Source organism: Diachasma alloeum, unplaced genomic scaffold (genome assembly GCF_001412515.2).
Source record: "Diachasma alloeum isolate Michigan unplaced genomic scaffold, Dall2.0 Dall_scaffold_00204, whole genome shotgun sequence".
Taxonomy (NCBI): Eukaryota; Metazoa; Arthropoda; class Insecta; order Hymenoptera; family Braconidae; genus Diachasma; species Diachasma alloeum.
In genome coordinates, this window is record NW_021680369.1 from 200703 (window position 1) to 213899 (window position 13197).

The 13197-nt window shown below is 43.8% G+C and overlaps 1 protein-coding gene across 2 annotated transcripts in view; it reads left to right on the plus strand.

Moving 5' to 3' along the window:
* The window catches only part of LOC107036100 (spondin-1), a gene marked incomplete at its 5' end in the record, with an annotated part of 533388 nt that overhangs the window by 122854 nt on the left and 397337 nt on the right, over positions 1–13197 (plus strand).

Here is a 13197-nt window from a genome sequence, read left to right on the forward strand (position 1 = left end):
ATCATGGAAGACCTACGCTCAATTTCTTAATTTTTACACTACCTTTAGTGCTAAAATAATCATCAAACAAACGCGTTTGAAATGTCAAAATTTCTGAGAAGAAATTATGACACTTGAATTGTTTACCTAATTCAACAACCTTAGTACGAACATACAAAAAAAGTTAAATCAGCACGCGAGAATTATTGCTTCATTGTTTTTAGTGGTACAATAATCATCAAACAAACGCATTTGAAATCTTCATATTCCGTCGAAGAAATTAAGACGGTTGAATTATTTAGTTCGTTCAACAACTCCCACACCAACATAGGAAACTCGTTAGATCAGCACGCGAGAATTATTACGACTAAATCATATTTAGAATTTATTCATTTGAATTATTCATAAAAAGCTACCGCATGGAGTGATGGAAATGGAGAGCCCTGGCCATGCTGTTGGCGACATAGGGATCACAAGTGTGAGTGGGGTTTAAGATGCTCTGCAGTAGATGGGGCTAGTTCACTGATGGTGGGGTCCACGGTGGTGTCGGTGTCCACAAATGAATATATTATGGCATGATTTCGCAGACCTATCTGTTTGGTGAGGAACTAGGTTTAGGGTGGATGTGGGAGAAAATGTGGAAGGAAGTGCTGGAAAATTAACGTTGAGACGCATTATAAAAATTCCCGTTTATGCGTGGGATCGAACCACGTCGTTAATTAACTATTTACACTCTTTGGTATAATTTTCACTGTTGATAGTCTTATTTCACTGATAATTGTCTCTGAATTTAATACTGTTGAATCACTAAATTTAGTTGAAGTTTAACTAATTATTGTGGTGATGTACTGAACGAAACGTTGATCTTACAAGGACTGGTGATGTACTTGGCTACTAGTGAGCTAGGTGAAGTTCAAAAAGCTACTGTACCCGATGAAGTGCGATGTAAAATTAAATTTGGGGGTTTTCACGATCGTCTGACCGCTCAACCGAAGGTTCCCGATGATGCTCGAGTTTAATGTTCTGGCATTTTAGTCGCATTTCTAACATTATCTTTGATAAATCTGCGAAATATGAGTATTTTATTTGACCTGTTTTTAGACTATCTGCGAAGATAATGGCTGGGGATAGGTAAGTGCTTATTCGAGGAATTTGGAAATGAGCAGACAGAGATTTTACTTGGAAATAGATTTTTGACTTACATTCAATTCAAGTCTTCAATTTTTACTATATTTTTAATGGACAATAATTTGCAGGACATTGATTGAATCATTTTATCTCTTGACCAATCAAATTTTCGCCATTTGTAAATTCTTCGAATTTTCTCAAATCAAAATATTTAGGTAATAAAGGAAAAAATTGAATGTAAATTTATGTGTCCTCTTATTTTTTTCTCTGAGTTAACGTATGAATAATAAACAAATATAATCATTAAGGACTTAACTCTAACCTTGAATGAGATTTCAACGATAATTATATATCTCGTTAATTTTTAATGATCTGTAAAACCAACAATTTAAAGAAATAAAAACATTTCTTGATTTTCATGAATTCAAAGTAATCCAAAAATTATTTCTCTTACAAAGACAATGAAAATTCTTAGAAGATAGCAATTCTGAACAGAATGAAATGACTCAATCAAGCACAATTTTTATGATTTGAATCGAAGATATCAATTGAAAATGATCAACGTACAATCAGGGCTCTATCTAAAAATAATTATAATTTTTATCATAGACGATCTATTCCTGTGACAATAGTAGTAATATTTCTTTATTTAATTCCCCTAGGGGATACACAAAACTTCCATTTCCCCCCCGTACATACACCTTATAAGTTCTTTTCTAAAGTTATTACTAATATAATCTACTATTTACATTTCTCAATCCTATCAACTTATAACTACTATGTACAACTTAACCTGCCAGACTGAAAGCGAGTGTTGATTAAGAGAGCAAGTGCGACAGTGAGGCTGAGCGTGAGAGTGCGAGTGCAAGTGCGAGTGTCCCCCGCTACCGGTCTCCGATATTCCTCTGATTCGTCCAGAGCCCTATTCTCATTTCATCCTCCCCTATCCCTCCCTGAGACCCTTCCCACAGCACCCTCCTCCACCACACACACCCATGCAACCAAACATCCCCCTTCACTCATTCACTGCTATTACCCCCTCCTTCTCCCATTCCATTATCCACCATTCACCCTCTCCCTTTTCGTCCAGAATCTGCCGTACTCTGTCCCACACACTCCTTTCTTCTCCCTCCTCATTTCTACATAGCTCCAAAACGTGCGTCCATGTTTCCTCCCTCGCATGACATCTCCTACATCTTTTCCTTTCCTCCTTCTCCCATTCTCTGTCCCCTCTCATTCCATCGCCTAACCTATATCTAGCCAGTCTGTTCCACCTTTCCTCCCCCCATTCTTTCTCCAGATATTCCGGGATCGCTTTTGATCCTACACCCTTATCTTTCTTTTCTCTACCTCTCCCTATCCATCTTCTCCACTGTTATGGACCCGAGCGGATGGGTTCAGTTGTAGGGAATATCACTCGCGATAATTAGCAATTAATAAATCTTTATTGAGATTGATTTTAAACGATTATTTAATACTATAATTAACAATTGAAAGTTCGGTCTGATACGAAAGGCATCAGGCGAACATAAATGCAAAGAAGCTATAAGTATAAAAGTGTCGTCGTATTACTGGCCCAGAGAATCCGAATTCACGAGTATTTATTCACCTCGTATATTCGGATCACTGTCTTTGTCACACCTGCAAGGTGTAACGTACAGTAGGCCAGTAGCCGGAGCGGAATCCGCTGACGCTGCACTCCGGTTACTCACTCACATCGGAATATCGTGGATTTAACGCACGAATATTACGATGTGTGTTTTTATTTCTTAATTCATTTCTCAACGTTTTGTTTCGAATAATACGTGCCACTTTCGTGTCATCATATTATCCGGATCAAAGTGAGAATTTGTATACATCTTTTTGGGGCATAACATCCCTCCCCGCCAGGGAAGAAAATTGCTACCCTTAGTAATTTTCTCTTCTAACCCTATTACATCGATACATTCAATTATTTTTCTCCTTACATTTTATATTATAATTATCAACTATTCTACGGGAAATACGGTGCTCCTTGATCTGCTGTTTCTCTCCTGGGTGCAGGCCAAGGTCTTCGGCACCAGCAGTAAAGGGACAACCCTAGGACAAGGGCGAGTATCACCATTACTGATGTGAAGATCGATGATGGATGTAGTAGAAATTCTTGGTAATCGAATTTCCTTTGGACCTCTCCCAGGTCCTCCTTCTCAGCCTCCAGTTGTATCTGGAGCCCTTCTAGTTCTTTTATGTTTGCGACCACGTTGGTCAGTTGTATATCGGTTAAGTTGAAGATTCGGTGTTGTAATTGGATTGTTGTGACATTATCCAATGTCAGGTTCAGTTTTGGATGCACATGCGTGTCGAGATTGATCTCTTCCGATTTCCGACCTCTGATGGTGAAATCGGATGCAACGATCTCGCAGAAGTCTTCTACTCTTAGAATTCCTGAGTCTTGTAGATTATCTCGTACTTCGTTTTCTCCGCAGGTGATGACTATCCCTTCGGGTTCTGGAGCTACGAAGAACCAATTATTTCCTTTATGCATTTTGATTAATGTGAGGCCCTGAAGTTGTACATGTTTAATGGTGCATGTTTCTGGCATTTTCTTCGGATTCATGAACATCTGTACTTCACAGGGGCTCGTTGTCCTGATCTTTTGTATTGGTAGTGATTCGGTGCATAGATACTGTGCCCTGATCCTCTTACAGCGATTTAATTGTTCTTTTGTCATTGGCACATATTGATGCGTTGCGCTGTATACGACCAGAAGTTCGTTCGTTGCTTCCAAATACGAATGATACTCGTTCGTTGTCCGGACGGGAATGCCATGTGTCAGCATGACGTCGAACGCTTGAAAGTTCACCAGTGGTATTTCCACCATGGTAACAATTTTCATATTGAATACGCTTATACTGACAGTGGATACCTCCTGCAGTTGATACATCCCGCCTATTTCCAATTCGAAAGGGAAACTTAAACCCTTCGGCAATTTAGCTGTTTTGAGAAGAGTGACTAATCCTTTCTCTGTGAACACTCCTGTATCTAATATCAACCCGCTGGAGTCAGTCAATAGATTTTTTATCTTTGCAGCATCTCGTACCACTCCAGTGTAGATGACTTCTAGTATCATGAAATGTTCGTCCAGGTTAATTCTACTCAGTATTTCCCTAGTTGCATTTCTGTTTTCTCGCATAACCTCTTTTAAGGAGTTTTTCAGGATCTCTTCGTTTTTCCTTATATTTTCCTCTGTGTGGCCCAATTGGTACAGTGTCGAATTCATTATCTCCAACTGTTTTCGAGAACTCTTGAATGTACCTTCTACTCCAGATTCTAGATGCGAGAGTCTGTCATTAATGATCTGTGCATCTTGAGCATCCATTGTACCAAAGAGCGACTTTGCAACGGTCCCTAAACCATCGATGAGACCTCGTTTTTTGTTGGACCCTTTTGTTTCCAGCATTCCAACTATGACTTCTTTAGTCTCAGCGAAGTCTTCGATCCATTGCTCGACAATGAGTTGAAAATTCCCAGCATCTTTGCCTGCTCGTCGACAGAGTTCCTTAGCATTGTAGAGATGTCTATGGACCTGATCGGCCCTTGACATCCACGGTGACACATCCGTCGAAGCTGCAATGCTCCATACTTGGTTACTGAGATACATTCTTCCAATCGGCTCGAAGTGTATACCAGGGGTGTGAATGAACTTTTCCACCATATGTCCCTCCCCCCTTACTTCTGCCATGCTCCCTAGCATGAGCCATACAGCAACCAAAATTGCTGATTTAAAAGTTCGATGCACTCCAGAATTTTTTGGGAGTTTAACCCACTTTGATGATGTACGGTGTGAAGTACTTTGCCACCTCAGCGACGGCCATGTTTGATGACGGAACACCCTCGAATATAAAAATGCCTGTCGCCCCAACTTCGTCACAGTCCTCTCCAAAGTGTTCAGCAAAGTGGTCAATATTAACCAACTCAACATGAATCCAGGAAAACGCTGTTTGAAGTGTGGAATTGCTGGGCATTCCTCCTTCCATTGTCCCTTCGACCAGCTTTGTCGAGAAGGTTCCAGGTGTGGTTTGTGTTCACCACATGGATCATCATCTCGTACATCCAGACGTGTCTCTGCGGCCCCCAAGAGGTGCTTCAAATGTAGCAATTTAGTACATCTCATCCAAGCTTGCCCTTTACGCTCGAGAAATCCTTCCGAGCGTATTCGTGCGGCTAGTGTGTGGAATCGACTTGGTCCCGTCGTTTCAAGAACCACTCGGCCTGTTAATATACGGAAGCATCCGTATTTACGGCATTCTGTTGACGTCCACATTTTTGAATACCTGGTGAGTTCGAACACCTCTTCCATTTTTATGCACTCCTGTACACTTGTGAGGCTTAGAGTCGCTATTTTTCCACTATTTCTTTCATTTTCTAGTGTACCAAGTATCCCTTCCATCCTGGTTGTGTGAACATCGGCTATAGGGAGCAGATTAGGCGTTGGCGTAGGTCCGAAAAAGTGTACCTTAACGACCTTTGGGATCTCCCGGTGTGTTCCGACGTCGAAGGAGTGGAAGATGTGTTCAATCTTCGTGCCCTCTTCAATGAAATTCCGGCTCCACAACCATGTCACGTGCCTCAATGGGTTGAAGATGAGAAGGCTCGATGCCCTCAGTGTCGCCTCCGTCGCTGGGAAGAGCCACAGTATTATTATCTGGGCTGGAGCTGGCATCAACGACGTGCAGACAACACCTTCAGTGCTCCTTTGACTAGACCTTTTGAGTAATGGTTTCATTAAATAAACGCATTGCAAGATCAGTCCTGTTTTTCCCATAAAAATTTCCTTATCCTTAAAATAAGAAAATTCTAGGGTTTCCAAAATTTTAATTTTCCGAGGCTGGGGTCCATATAGTCATGCTTCTATGAAAGGACGAAGCCGGTTGACATGGACTCTCTGCGTTTTCTGCTTATTTCCGTATCTAATTGTATAGTTGACATCGCTATTCCTCTCGACAACCTTGTAAGGGCCTAACCAGGGCTGCTCCAACTTCTTTGATCGTCCTCGTCGCGCAACATCATTCTTGAGTAAGACTTTATCTCCGACTTTGAACTCTATTGACTCTGCATTCTTGTCGTACTGGATTTTCGACTTTATTTTCCCCTTGTCGAGGGCCTCCTTTGCTTCCTGATGAGCCGCACGCAATCTCTCTCGTAGTTCCTGGGCGAAGTCATCATAGCAGTATGTCAGACGGGGCGGCTGTTTGACGGCTGTGGGTAATTCAGCACGCCTCCCAAAAATCAGCTCAAAAGGCGTCATTTTTGTTGCCGTGTGGGGTGTGGTGTTATACGCAAACATTGCATATGGCAGCCACGTATCCCAATCTGCTTGATCTTCCTGGATAAAACCTCTCAGGTACTCGGCTAGAGTGCGATGTGACCTTTCGACAATGCCATTTGTCTGTGGGTGGTAAGCCGTCGTTTGTATTTTTTTGATTCTTAAGAGTTTACAGACATTTTTGAAAATTTCTCCAATGAAATTTGGTCCTTGATCTGTGAGCAACCTCCGTGGTGTACCGTATTCGCAAACGATCTTTTCTGCAAAAGCACGTCCGATTGTGTTGGCTTCTTGATTCGGAATTGGGATGGCCTTGCTGAATTTCGTGAGAGCGTCCTGGAAAGTCAGGATATATTTATTTCCTGCATCCGTAACGGGTAGTGGACCAACTATGTCCATAGCGCATTGCTCAAATGCAGTTTGAGGGCTCTCTCCGATGACCATTGGAACTTTAGTTGCCTTTCCCAATTTATTTAGTTGACATTCTTCGCAGCCTCCAACGTACTTCTCCACATCTGATTTCATCCCCTTCCAGTTATATTTTTGTTTTAATTTTGTATACATCCGTTTAATTCCCGGATGGCCAGCGATCGGGGTATTATGATATTCGTGGAGTATCGTTGAAATTTCGTCGTCAGCAGGTGTAATGACCTCGTTGGCTGTGACTGAATTTTGCGCTGTTTCCATCCTTGTCTGCGCCCGAGTTACAACATTTATTCGACTCAAGGCGTCAGCATTGGTATTTAATTTTCCGGCTTTGTGTACCACCTCATATTCATACTCCTCTAATGCAATTCTCCAATGGATGAGTCTTGATCCTGGGTCCTTGACGTTGAATATCCATTTTAAGGGCCTGTGATCAGTAACTACAGTGAACTTTCGGCCATATAAATAGGGTCTGAAATGTTTGGCACCCCAAACAACAGCTAATAGTTCCTTCTCTATAGTACTGTAATTTTGTTCGGCCTTATTCAGCGTCCTGCTGGCGTAGGCAATTGGTAAATCCTTGCCGATTTCGCCCTGTGACAGGACCGCTCCTATCGCCTTGTTTGACGCATCTATTGTCAGCAAGAAGGGTCTCTTCAAATCTGGATATTGCAAGATTGGCGCAGTTGTGAGAGTCTGTTTCAACTTCTCTGTTGCATTCTGCTCTCTTTCTCCCCAGGTCTAGGAAACATCCTTTTTCAGCAGTTCTGTAAGTGGCTTGGCAATTTTGGAGAAATCCTTGATGAATTTCCGGTAATATCCCGCTAGGCCCAAGAAAGACATCACCTCTTTCTCGTTTTGGGGCGCTGGGAAGCTGCTTACAGCATTTATTTTACTGGGATCTGCCTTGATTCCATCTTTGGTGATGACATGTCCCAAGTACACGACTTCCTTCCTCAAGAAATTGCACTTGTCTGGTTGAAGTTTAAGATTTGCATCTTTCAAGAGCAGTAGGACCTCTTTCAGCCTTGTATTGTGCTCCTCTAAACCGGCTCCAAAGACAACGATATCATCCAGGTAAACGAAGCATCGAATTCCCTGAATTCCAGCTAAAACAGAATTCATTAATCGCTGGAACGTAGCTGGCCCACCTTTCACTCCGAAAGGCAGCCTATTAAATTCATAATGCCCGTATGGTGTAGAAAATGCTGTTTTGCATTTATCTTCCTCCCTCACAGGTATCTGATGAAAGCCTGAAGCCAGATCCAGAGTTGAAAAATACTTTGCGTTGCCCAAACGATCCAGTATGTCAGAGATGTTAGGCAATGGACATGAATCACCCACCGTGACCTCGTTCAAACGACGAAAATCCACGACAACACGGAATTTCACCTTCCCAGATGCGTCCATTTTCTTAGGCACAACCAGCAAAGGTGCATTCCATTGGCTTTTACTCGGACGCACAACTCCATTTTGCAGCATCTCCTTAACCTGACGGTCAACTTCGCCCATCTGAGACTCCGGTAACCTATGAGGTCGGACGTTGATGGGTGCTGTGCCAGGTTTAAGCGGGATCTCATGCTCCAGATGGTCTGTAATTCCCGGAGTGTCACCCGGCAAATGCATAATTGAGTTGAGCTCCTCCAAAAGTTCCAAAATGGAGCGCTTCTCCTCTTTATTGAGATCGGTCAAACGCAGATTCTCATGTAGAAGTTTGATGCGATCTTGGATTTCGGGTTGTTTTCCATTCTCCAACATCATAATTAAATCCTGTGATGGTAACTCCTCCAGTTCCACCGTCGGTAAATTGACGAATTTATCTTTATCGGTTGTGTTGATGATGCACACCACCGCTTGTCCATCAATGGCTTTAGTAAGACATTCACCCATGTAAATGCCTGATGTCAGCGGTTTCCGGCTGACAATGCCCGTGCCAGAGCTTCGAGTGGAAACTTGTACCAATTTCTCACTCCTAGCTTCAATTTTCATAGGCTCCTTATCTTGAAAAAATTGAAATCGTTGTCCATTGATGATCAGTGCCTTTCTATGCACTGTTTCCACCTTCAAACTAGGTGAAGATAGAAAATCTTCCCCTAGTATTCCCCCGATGCATGGGAAAGTTTCAGGAACTACCTGAAACGCATGTCCCAGGTATTTATTTCCAATTTTCAAGAAAAGGTTGACCTCACCCAGGGTTGCGACGTCTTGGTTAGAAATTCCCCTCAGAAATCGACTTCCAGGTTTAATCTCGACCCCTTCGGACAGTTTGTCTCTCCTTACAAGGGAAGCCTTTGCTCCAGAATCAGCCAGGAACATAGTAGGCTGCTTCAATTCTTCCGCTGTGAGAAAAATCTGTGTTTTTATCTCTGCCAACTGCGCTGGTTTGATCATGGTTTTGCTGTCCCCTTGAAGATCTTTCTTCTGTCCTGTTGAAGGGTTAATCGTCATCACCTGATACGTCCTCATGGGTAACGTCCTGTCATTTTCTGTTTTATCAGCCTTTTTCTTAGAAGTTTGGCTGTTACTATTATTAGCTGCGTTATTTTGCTTCATATCGGGTTTTGCAAACTCCGCAGGAATTTTTTGCGATTCTGGTATTCCCAATCGTTTCTTCAGTTTTCGGCAGTCTGTAATCTCGTGCCCTGCATAACGGCAATATTTACAAACAGTGCCAAATGCATTGACGCTTCGCCGATCTGACGCAACCGGCAATGTTGATTTGCGTTGACCTCCTTGCGAAGTACGGCAGTCTTTTGCAAGGTGACCAGATTGTCCACAATTGAAACAGTTTCCAGTGGATTGTCGACCAAAAGAGCCTCTGTTATTTCCCGTGGAAGTTTTTTGAGGTCCGGTAAAACCACCGATTTTGCCCTTAAAGGAGCCAGGAACCGTTTTCTCTAATTCTATGGCTCCTGCACAGGCCTCGTGAAGTGTTTGATAGTGGTTTGATCGGACTAAAATTTGGAGTTGACCACGTAAGCCCTGTTCGAAGACCAATTTAGCCATAGCCTCCACAACCTCTTTCGCAGCCCTTTTCTCCCTTTCCGAGAAGTGACTAAGAAGACCAAGAAGACCATTCAAATAATCTACTGTGACTTCCTCTGTGCGGCTCGCAAATTTAGTGACATCTTCGTTGTCCCTTTGTTGTAGTTTACTGAATTCCATCTGTAACCCAACGAGATTTTTTGTTTTTCCGAACAGCATTTCTAACACAGTTCTCAATTCCTCGAATGAAGTAATTGTCCTGTGTTTGATTTGTTTCATTGCGTTCCCATCTAGTTTACTCCCGAGAATTCCTTCCAATAAGAATTCTTGTAATTCTGGATAAATTAATTTCTTTGCACTTTCCACTGATTTTAGGAAACAATCTAATTTATCAGCGTTCTCTCCCCCGAAATTTCGCACCATTTGGAGTGCACCTTTTAAATCCAGGTGACTCCTCACAGTCGATTTGTTGATGCACCGTGNCTGACGCTGCACTCCGGTTACTCACTCACATCGGAATATCGTGGATTTAACGCACGAATATTACGATGTGTGTTTTTATTTCTTAATTCATTTCTCAACGTTTTGTTTCGAATAATACGTGCCACTTTCATGTCATCATATTATCCGGATCAAAGTGAGAATTTGTATACATCTTTTTGGGTCATAACACCACTTCTTCAAAACTTATCCTCCCACACCCCCCTTCCCGCCTTCTCTCCATCAAACCGAACAGCCCCCTCTCCTACCATTTTGAGACTCCCTTCTTGCTCACCGTTCTCTTTATTTCGCTCAGACAGATCCTCGCGATGCTACCTCCCTCCCCCCGTCACAGCTTCTCCTCAAAATTCCACGCCCTCTTCGCCGCTCTTGTCCTCAGTTTATCCTTCTTCAATTCATCCCTAACTAGATATCCCGGCGTCCCTTTTCCTAGACCTAGTACCCATCTCATGTACCTCTCCTGCATCCTCTCTACCCCATCCCTTTCCTTCCACCCCCAAATCTCCGCCCCGTACCACATTACCGACCACACCAGCGTATCAAATAGCCAAATCTTCTTCTTCCAATCCCTCTTGAGTCTTCTTTTCCCTATCCCCGACACCGGCCCCATAAACTTTCCCGCCTTTTCAACCCTACACTTCACCTGCCTTTCCTGTCTCCCAATCCTCTGAAACCAATACCCCAGGTAAAAGAATTCCCTTACCTCTTCGACCTCCCTCCCCACCATCGCCCATTTCCCTTTCTTCCCCTTTCCGCCCCCGAACACCATTACCTTTGATTTCTCCGCATTGATCGTCAACTCCTTCCTCCTCATATATTCTCCCATAAATCCCATCCTCATCCTCATCACCGCTTCATCCGCCGCTAACATGACCGTATCGTCCGCATACACCAGCGAAAAGATATTCGTCACTCCCAATGGTACTCCTCCCTTCCACCTCTTCCTCAGTTCCTCCTCCAGATTCGCCAGCAATACGTTGAATAAGATCGGGCTCAGCGGACACCCTTGCCTAACACCCCTCGCTGCCCAGAACTTCCCAGATACCCTATCCCCTACCCTAACCTTGCTCGCCGTCTCCCTGTAAATCTCCTTCACCCTCTCCGTTAACCCTTCCGAGATCCCTCTGCCCCTCATCACCTCCCATAACACTTTCCTGCTCACAGAGTCAAAAGCCGCCTTCGAATCAATGAAACAAGTCAACAACTTTCCCCCCTTCTCCCCCACCTGCCTATTTACCAGATAGTTGAGCACGAAGATATTATCTATCGTGCCCATCCCTCTCCTGAACCCCGTTTGGTTATCCGGCACCATCTCCTTTTCCTCCACTTCCCTCTCTAATCTCTTTGTCAACACTGACGCATACACCTTGTACAGTGTTTACAGTGTAATCAATGAAACAAGTCACCAACTTTCCCCCCTTCTCCCCCACCTGCCTATTCACGAGATAGTTGAGCACGAAGATATTATCTATCGTGCCCATCCCTCTCCTGAACCCCGTTTGGTTATCCGGCACCATTTCCTTTTCCTCCACTTCCCTCTCTAATCTCTTTGTCAACACTGACGCATACACCTTGTACAGTGTTTACATCAATGTGACCCCCCTGTACTCCTCCACCCTCTTACCCGCCCCTTTCTTTACTATTGGGGGCAGCAGCCCATCTTTCCACTCTGCCGGCCAACCTCCACCCTTCCAGATACCATTACATATCCTCCACGCTACATTTTTCATCCCATCTCCCCCTTCTTTTCAGATCTCATTCTCTATCTCATCCTCTCCTATCGCCTTTCCCCCTTTCAGCTTCTTTATCACCACTTCCACCTCCTCGTATGATAAATCGTCCTCTCCCTCATCCCATCCACCCCTCCTACCCTCCCCTAACACTCTCCATTCTACTCCTCCTAACAGCCTCATAAAATAGTCCTTCCATTCCTCCAACTCGATCCTTTCGTTTACCTTCTTCTTTGTTTTCCTCTCCCTATTCACAACCTCCCACACTCTCCCCTGCTCAACTGCCCTCCCCACCGCCGCTTCAAACTTTGCCCACTCCTCCTCCTTCTTCCTCAGACATAGCTTATTATAATCCTTTTTCCTAACCCTATACTCATCCCTCGACACTTTCCCTTTCCTCGCTTGCCTCAGAGTCCTTCTCACCTCTTTCTTACTCTCCTGGCACTCCACGTCTCACCAGTCCCCCCACTGCTTCCCTTTCCTTTTCATTTCGCTCTCTATCCTACTTTTGATCTCCTTCACCTTTTCTCTTACTTCCTTCACCATCTCATCCACCGAACCCTCCCCCCATTCCACCTCTAATTCTCTTCTCAGTTTTTCTCTCTCCTCTCTTTCCCAGAAAGATACTTTGGGTGACTTCCTACTTCAGTTCTTTCTGGGTCCCCCTGCCCTCCTAGACTCCTCTACTCTCACCGTTACCACCAGTGGGAAGTGATCCGAATCACATTCCTCTCCCACCACCATACTTTCCACTATTCCCCTCCCCCTATCATCCGTCAGTACGTAGTCTATGACCGTCCTATTTACTCCTTCCTCTCTTATGAACTCTCCCTCCTCATCCCCCTTGTGGTTTCCATTGAAAATCGTCCATCCCGTTTCGTCCAGCGCTTTCACCAGCATTTTTTCCTCTTTATCCACCTCCCTCTTATCTTTAGACCTTCTTGACTCTCTTCCCCCTCCCTTCATCATCCTCCACCAGTCCCCCTTCCGTCCCCGTCGCTGCATTAAAGTGCCCCCCTATCATTACTATCTCCTCTCGCTTTCTCTCCATTTCTTTCTTGACCCTCTCCATTTTCCTGTCCATATCCCTATTTACATATACCCCTATTATTCTGCATGTTTCCTTCCTCAGTCTTATCTTCA